Below are 9,451 nucleotides of genomic sequence, written 5' to 3'. Positions count from 1 at the left end.
AGTTTACTGTATAACTAATTAATAGATAAACATTATGTTTTAACTAAGTTGGATTAAAATAGGAGAAAGTCCTTCAGGATGAAATTCTTATTATATTATTGTTGTAATTTTGTTAAATCACAAATCACCACAGAAAATAAGAATGGGAAATAAGAATAATAAGTAAATAATCAGGAAAGACTGAGAAAAACTGAATAGCAAGTGAATAACAGAAAAGACTAAGTTATCTATGGAACAATCCTCACTCAGCAACACAAAATGGAAATTATTTCCTGGGAAATTTAGTTTTCTATCTATGTCAGCAGGCGAGCCTTATTGTCTTTTGGGGCCTGTCCTCGGAATTGTACCGTTCAGACAGGCATCCCCTTGTTTAGGAACCTGCCCTCAGAATTGTACCATTCAGACAGGCCCCTTTTCCTGATTAGGAGTTTGTCCTCAGAACTGCACCGTTCAGGCAGGCCTCTTTTTCTGATTAGGAGCCTACCTTCGGAATTGCACCTTTCAGGCAAACTCCCTTCCTCGGCTCTTTGTATCTTCTCGGCTCCCCGCATGCCCTCTCCTGCTTTGTCCTTCACGGTTGCTACTTTCCCTTACGCAGCTAACCCGATCTTGGCATCTAGTTCTTGGAGGACCCAAACTCACTGATCATGGTTTTTATACTATCACTCAAAACAAAATCATGATTACCAGTGGGAAAAACTGCTGGGCCTAGAGTTTAAAAAATTAAAAAAAAAAAAAAAGTTTAATAGTTTTCTTATGAGTCACAAATTAGCTATAAAACCAGTTGTTATTTTCCAGTGTTACTTCCTTCATACTTTGCCTGTCAAAAATATCCACAGCAACATATTACGATGAGAAAAAAGTCTGGCTTCCCCTGACATGTACCCTTATTCAAAGATTGATGCAGAGGAGTTCCTGCTGTGGTACAGTGGGTTAAAGATCTGGCTTGTCTCTGTGGAAGCACAGGTTTGATCCCTGGCCCAGCACAGTGGGTTAAGGATCTGGCATTTCCACACCTGTGGTACAGGATGCAGCTGTGTCTCAGATTCGATCCTTGGTCCAGGAACTTCCATACACCATGGGTGCAGACAAAAAAAAAAAAAAAAAAAAAAAAGAGGAAAACTATTTAAAAGGAGGTAGTTCCCATCATGGCTCAGTGGAAATAAATCCGAGTAGGAACCATGAGGTTGCAGGTTCAATCCCTGGCCTCGCTCAGTGGGTTAAGGATCCGGCGTTGCCATGAGCTGTGGTGTAGGTCGCAGATGCAGCTCAGATCTGGTGTTGCTGTGGCTGTGGTGTAGGCCAGCAGCTGTAGCTCAGATTAGACACCTAGCCTGGGAACCTCCATATGCCACAAGTGGGGCCCTAAAAAGACAAAAGGCAAAAAAAGAAAAAGAAAAAAAGGAAAAAAAGGGTGTTACAGTCATGGCTCAACAAAAATGAATCTGACTAGGATCCATGAGGATGCAGGTTTGATCCCTGGCCTCACTCAGTGGGTTAAGCATCTGGTGTTGCCGGGAGCTGTGGTATAGTTTGCAGACGAGGCTTGGATATGATGGTGCCGTGGAATAGGCCTGCGACTACTGCTCTGATTCAGCCCCTAGCCTGGGAACCTCCATATGCTGTGGGTGTGGCCCTGGAAGGATAAATAAATATATAAATAAATAAATAAAATTGGTGCAGAGATAGTGAAAACTATCTTTCATGTAAAAATTTATAGTTTTTATTAACTAATTTGTAGTTTTTATTAACTAATATATTTTAGAACATTAATACATAGTTTTTATTAACTAATATGTTTTAAAGCATATATTTTATGTTTCTGCTTAAAAGGTTTTCTCATTAGAAAATCATTATGAAATGTATAGAACATTGTTTTTTTAAATAAAAATCACCACCTAGTCCCAGCATCAAAGATATGTGATATTCACCATTACCAGTTTAGTATGCTTTTGTCTGTATTTTTTCTATGCATGTATTTGTGTCTACATAGGTGAGATAATACTCTCTATATAAATTTAATATCCTTTTCCCCAGGGCATTTCATTTTTCTTGGAATACTTTTAAAAAAATTTTATTGGGGCATAGTTGATTTACAATGTTGTATTAGCTTTAGGCTTACACCAAAGTGAATCAGTTATGTATATATTTATATATATATATATACATATATATATATACACATATATCTATTCTTTTTTCCCGTATAAATTATTATAGAACATTGAGCAGACTTCCCTATGCTATACAGTAGGTCTCTGTTAGTTATCTGCCCTATATATAGTAGTATGCATGTACCAACCCCATCCTCCCTACCCCCCTCAGTTTCCCATTTGGTAATCCTAAGTTTGACCTCTAAATCTTTGAATCTGTTTCTGTCCTACAAACAAGTTCTGTGTCATTTTTTAAATTAGATTCCAGGAGTTCCCGTCGTGGCTCAGTGGTTAACAAATCTGACTAGGAACCATGAGGTTGTGGGTTCGATCCCTGGCCTTGCTCAGTGGGTTAACGATCCAGTGTTGCCGTGAGCTGTGGTGTAGGTTGCAGATGCGGCTCGGATCCCACGTTGCCATGGCTCTGGCGTAGGCCGGTAGCTACAGCTCTGATTAGACCCCTAGCCTGGGAACCTCCATAGGCTGCTGGAGCGACCCCAAAAAAGGCAAGAAAAATTTAAAAATTTAAAAAGCCAAAAAAAAAATAAAATTAGATTCCACATCTAAGTTTTATTATATAATATTTGTCTTTCTTTGCCTGGCTTACCTCACTTAATACGATAATCTCTAGGTCCATCCATGTTGCTGCAAATGGCATTATTTCATTCTTTTTTTATGGCTGAGTAATGTCCCATTGTAAATATGTACTACGGTTTCTTTATCCAATTCTCTGTTGATGGACATTTAGGTTGTTTCCATGTCATAGCTATTGTAAATAGTGCTGCAGTGAACACTGGAGTGCATGTATCTTTTCTAATTATGCTTTTCTCTGGATATATGCCCAAGAGTGGGATTACTTTATTCTAAATAGTGAGAAGCTTAAGGAATTTCCACTGAGATCAGGAACAAGACAAGGATGTCTCCTCTCACTGCTGCTATTCAACATGGTTTTTGAAGTCCTAGCCATGGCAATCAGAGAAGAAAAAGAAATAAAAGGAGTCCAAGTGGAAAAAGAAGTAAAACTGTCACTATTTGCAGATGACATGATACTATACGTAGAAAACCCTAAAGATGCTACCAGAAAACTATTAGAGCTCATCCATCAATGGGTTCATCAATGAGCAGAATATAAAATTAATACTCAGAAATCTCTTGAATTCCTATGCACTAACAACTGAAGATCAGAGAGAGAAATTAAGGAAACAATCTCATTCACCACTGCACCAAAAAGAATAAAATATCTAGGAATAAACCTACTAAAAGAGACAAAAGACTTGTGCCCTGAAAACTATAAGATATTGATGAAAGAAATCAAAGAGAACACAAACAGATGGAAAAATACATCATGCTCTTAGACTGGAAGAATCAATATTGTCAAAATGACTATGCTACCCAAGGCAATCTACAGATTTAATGCATTCCCCATGAAATACTTTTAATGTCTACATAGTATTCCATTGTGCATTATCCTATGACTTACTTAACTATTACCTTACTGTTAGAATTCAGATGATTTCCAATTTTCTGGCTATTATGAAGAGCCTGTAATGAATGTCTGTGTTCAGAAAACTTTGGTCTACATTTTGGGACTTTTTTCCTTTATATAGATCCCTAGAGGTTTCTCCTGGCTTCCTGATAAGCCCAAAGTTTGAGGAGAATCATCAGACTTACTCCCCACATTCATATAGCATGTTAGAAAGATACAGGGCTAGCAGGAGACTCATTGTTGCACAAAACCAAGTCTCTTTACCTCAGAGTCCACAAGTGTAAAATCAGGGAGTTGAATTAGACAATCCATGTTGTTCCATCCATATTTCTTATTTCTTAAACATTCAAATAGTGGACCTAACTCCCACCCAGTGCCATAATTTTTCTTATGCCCTTTAGGGCTGTAGAAACACAATAGAGCACTAGTGGTAATGATGAATCTAAGATATTGCTACATTACTGTCTTTATATCATAGAGAAAACTCAACTTTATTTGGGAATATAGTTGGCTTTGTGACTCTCTCCTCTCCAACGCATATAATTTGTGCTTTTAAATTACTTTTGGCTTATAAGTATTAAGAACTATGTTATAGTTATGTGAACCTACTCACTGAGCCTTCTAATATTAACCCAAGCATAATATTATTCACTTGATAGATATTAAGATACCACATTTGAAATTTTTCTTTTTGTGTTCCCTGAATTTACATCTGGCTCTGTCTTCATTAAAAAAAAAAAAGGAGTTCCCGTTGTGGCGCAGTGGTTAACGAATCTGACTAGGAACCATGAGGTTGTGAGTTCGATCTCTGCCCTTGCTCAGTGGGTTAACGATCCGGCGTTGCCTTGAGCTGTGGTGTAGGTCGCAGACGTGGCTTGGATCCTGCGTTGCTGTGGCTCTGGCGTAGGCTGGCAGCTACAGCTCCGATTAGACCCCTAGCCTGGGAACCTCCCATATGCTGTGGGAGCGGCCCAAAAAATGGCAAAAAGACAAAAAAAAAAAAAAAAAAAAAAAACCTGTATTAAGTGTTTCTCTGTGCATGACCTTGTGCTAAGAACTGAATTATGAAGACCTTGTTTTTGATGTCAAGGAATTTCTAATTGAAAAACCACAGCACTGAAGGCAAAGAAGCATCTGAACACCCAGTCTGAATCTCAGTGCCTTCCAGGGGCTGAGACCTCTCGTGGGAGTCAGGAAAGGGGCACTCTGAGGAATCCTAGGTTTCAAAAGGCTGGAGTAAGTGCAGTATTGTACTCCCTAGAGAGAAGATCTGTGGAGGAAATCATATACTGGCAGCTTTTCAAATGAAGTGGTAAGTCTTGGGATCTGCCAGCAAGAGAACCTTTCAAGATCAGGGGTCTAAATCAGGAAAGATTCTTTTTCCTGATAAAGAGCCATCTCATGTTTTACAGATTGAAAATAAGTCAAATACAGAATAAACAGGAATGATAATAATTTAGAAAAGGCAGGCCTTAGCAAATGGCAGTGTAAACAAGTAATGAGCATGAGGGTGGAGAATTAAGGCTGAGCCCTGGACACACTAAAATGCTTACATGAGAAAATGCAGTTACTTTCAGGTACAATTTAAGTCCCTGTATTGCTTTTACTTTATGAAATAAAATAGTTCTGCCTATTTGTTCACACATATTGCATTGTGAGCTTTACCTGGCTTTGCCATTAAGGGGATCCATTCTCACATTTGTTTCCATGTTCCTGTCTGTACATTTTAGTAATATCCTGCAGTTCTTCCAGCAAGAAACATGTCTGCTCCTGCAGTAGGGACTGATTGAGTTATGAAGAAAGCTGACCCATATTATTAAAATCTGATGGCATCCATGTCTTGACTATTCTAAATAGTGCTGCTGTGAAACTTGCAGGTGCATGTATCTTTTCAAGTTGAGTTTTCATCTTTTCCAGATATGTACCTGGGAGTGAGATTTCTGAATCATATGGTAAATCTGATTACCCTAAGTGTCCATCAACAGATAAGTGGATAAAGAAAAAGTAGTACATATATACAATGGAATATTACTCAGCTATAAAAAGAATTTTTATGCCATTTGTAGCAATACGGATGGACCTAGAGATTATCATACTAAGTGAAGTAACTCAGACAGAGAAAGACAAATTATATTATATCACTTATATGTGGAATCTAAAAAAAATGATTAAAATGGACTTTTTACAAGACAAAAACAGACTCATAGACATAAAAAACAAATTTATGGTAAAACAAACTTGTTACCAAAGGGGAAAGGACATTGGGGGACATATAAATTAGGAGTTTGGGGTTAACAAATACACACTACTACAAATAAAACAGATAAACAATAAGGAGCAAACTGTATAGCACAGGGAACTATAATTCAATATCTTATAATAACCTAAAATGGAAAAGAACCTGAAAAAGAATATATATATATGTGTGTGTGTATATATATATTCATAACTGGATCACTTTGCTGTATACCTGAAACTAACACAATATTGTAAATCAATTATACTTCAATTTTTAAAAATCTGGTGACAATGATGAAGGTGAGGTCAGTCAGTCTTTTTTTTTTTTTTTGGCCTGCTGCATGTGCAAGTTCCCAGGCCAAGGATCGAACCCATGCTACAGCAGTAACCCAAGCTGCTGCAGTGACAACGCCAAATCCCTAACCCACTGCACCATAAGAGAATTCCTGAAGTCAGTCTTGAAAAGAACAGATGTCATCTTTCATTTGCCTCAGGTGATGCTTTTGTGTCATCTGTTGGCAAGGGGGGGGTCTGCCCTTCTTTAGTAAGATGAAGGGAAATGTTTCTTCCCCCTCAGAGGAATCCAGGGCTTCAAAATTCTCAGATACATCCACAAAATATGCCTGATGAAGGTGAGGAGATACAAGACCATTAAAAAATTTTTTTTTTTGCTTCTAAACAGACTGATTTCTGGGAGCTCCTGCTGTGGCTCAGCAGTAACAAACCTGACTAGGATCCATGAGGATGTGAGTTTGATCCCTGGCCTTGCTAGGTGGATTAAGGACCCAGTGTTGCCGTGAGCTGTGGTGTAGGTCTCAGATGCGGCTTGGATCCCATGTTGCTGTGGCTGTGGCATAGGCCGATAGCTACGGCTCTGATCCAACCCCTAGTCTAGGAACTTCCATGTGCTGTGGGTGTGGCCCTAAAAAGCAAAGGAAAAAAAAATGGACTCATTTCTCAATGGTGCCAGTCCCATTCTCTGTTCTGGTATCTCTCACGCTTCTGTTTCCCTTCTTGGAAATAACCATCATGCTGATCTTCATTAAGGAGCAGGTCCTGGTGCCTCCTGGTTCTCTCTTGGGACCAGCTAGATGATATGTCCCGGAACAGATGTCTTTTTCTGGAAGAGCTCCTGCTGGCAGTCACACTGTAAGACTTGGCTTCGGTGCCATGAAGACAGCTCTTAAGAGAGGAAATGAGGGCACAGCAACACTCAGCATTGACGACCTGAGACTGTTTGATAACAGTAATAACTGTGAGCAGCATCTCAGTCGAGTCACTAATCCCCTGCAGTGGTTCCAGATATTGCTTTGGAAATGGCATTGTTGGAAATTACTCTGTTTTCTTCATGATGTCTCTAAATTCACCTTCACTCACTCAAGCCCAAATCTTGGCTGCTGTGGTGGTCAGAGATTTCAAAGGCTTTCATGCAAATATCTGGTAGAGGCCCCACTGTAGTGTTTAGTGGCAGAAAGAAGGGTGGATTAAGGTAAAGGGAAGGTGAAATGGCCCAGGGGGAGGTACAGCTAAATAAAGAGGTCATGAAGGGGCATGAGATGCCCATGTGGATGCTAAAAGGAAGAGGAGGGACTGAAGTAGATAGGAATGGATTGGAGCTAGGGGCAGACCCATCAGGTGAAGGGCTGAAGGAGGTGGGTTGAAGTCAGGCAGCACACTAGGGGGCTTATCCACATGGATGGATGAGGGTACAAGGTTCTGAGAGCATGGCCCATCCATCAGCAGAATCACTAGAATCTCGGGAGCCATCCCATGGAGCTATTTCCACTCTTGGGACTCATTCACATTCTGAGACTTTGTCTCAAATTACGACAGGTTCTGCCAGGTGGGTGACCTCACATCCACTTTTTCTCCATTAAGTACTTTTTGTGGCAGGAACTTCCAACAGTCTGTGGGAAAAATTTTCAGAGGCTCTCACGTCCTCAGCATACCCCTTGGACTAATCATTTGCTCCATCCTCTGCACATTGCAACTCCACTACACCACAGACTCCTACATAGTTAATAACCTGGATCAGCTGCTGGTCTGTGGTCCATCCAGGAGAAGCTGCTCCCCTAGACAGCAACTCAGCTATTACCCAGACTGCTGTAGGTATGCAGAATTCCAGGGGTCTTGTCATTGGGCTTGGAGATGACAGCTGGCAAACAGGAGGAGGGGGCTCAGTACTGGAGCTTCTGTCCTCTGAGGGCTGTGAGGTGGATGTTGATGAATGGGATTGCTTTTCCCATAACATCCAAACTGTGATGTGGTTACTGCTGGAGGAGGGGAGGCAACACGGTCCTGCAGTGCCCGTGGGGTTTGGTACTCCTGCATGCATCTGCAGGGCCAGCTGCCTCTGACATGAGATGAGACGGGGCATGTGAGAAGTGGGGCTACTGGAGACCCTCTGGCTCAGCCGGGAGAGACTGAATTCTTCCTTTGTTCTCTGGTCATTTCATAGCCCTTAATCAATCACTGAGGAAGTCTCCCCAGGGTTGAAGAGGCACATTCCCTTGGGATAGAAGCTACAGGTTGTAGCATGTTCCCCATCCCCTAACCCCATCCCTTCATCCCCTTCAGAACAAGGCACCTAACCGGCCAGGTTCTAAGTGATGTGCTTAACTGAAATAAGGGCTCTGGGTATCTTTTTTAAATGTAGGGATAACAAATAAGGTGATAGTTTAAGGGAAAAAATATAGAATGCCAGAAAAGCCATTAACCCAGAGAATTTTTTCACCTTTATTTTGTTTTTTACTCAGTGATACAATTTTTAGTTTTAATTACTGATAGCAAACAGACAAAAAAGCCTTGTCCCACTGTCATGGTTATTTTTTTTCAATCTTTCTAGTAGGTTGAAAATTGTGTGAGAAACTTGATGATGCTGCCAATCTCTTACACTGCATTATATTTCTTCCTTTTGTAATAAACATTTTTAAATGAGATATGAGGTGTGAGATGTTTATAAAACAAAACCAAAAAGACAAGTATTATATGATTCCATTTATTGAGTTATTTAAGGTAGTCAAATTCATAGAAACAAAGTAGAATGACAGTTACCAGGAGGTGAGGGAGGGGAGAGGGAGGAGTTAGCGTTTAATGGCTGTAAAGTTTCAGTTTTGGAAGATGAAAAGAGTTCTGGAGATGGATGGTGGTGATTAGAAGGTACCTAATACCACTAAGCTGTACACCTTAAAATGATTTAAATGGTAAATTTAATCTTGCATCTATTTTGCCTTAATACAAAAGAAAGGAAGGGAGGAAAAAAGAAGGAGAGAAGGGGAGGGAAGAAGAACCCAGAAAGGAGACAAGCATTTATTTGTAAGCCCGCACACACACACACAAAATCCCACTCACAAATCAAAATCGCTTCTTTCAGTCATGGATAAGATCAAAACAAGAAAGATTTGTACCAAGTTTGCACCCTCAACAGGCTCCCTCCCTGAAGAGTCTTTTCATCTGGCACAAAAAGCAAAAAACAGGAATATTAAATTGGATTTTCATGTTGTTCAATCTTTTCAGACTCTGGTTGCTGTGTAATCGCTGTATTTACTGAATGCCTGCAACAAACCAGAAATGC

The 9,451-nt window shown here is 40.0% G+C and overlaps 1 pseudogene; it reads right to left on the bottom strand.

The window, feature by feature from the left end:
* On the bottom strand, positions 6,832-8,834 carry LOC100152563 (annotated as a pseudogene).

This window comes from Sus scrofa, chromosome 1 (assembly GCF_000003025.6).
Source record: "Sus scrofa isolate TJ Tabasco breed Duroc chromosome 1, Sscrofa11.1, whole genome shotgun sequence".
NCBI classification, from domain to species: Eukaryota; Metazoa; Chordata; class Mammalia; order Artiodactyla; family Suidae; genus Sus; species Sus scrofa.
The sequence above is the reverse complement of the archived record's forward strand: the minus strand, read 5'-3'. Positions and strand labels throughout refer to the sequence as shown.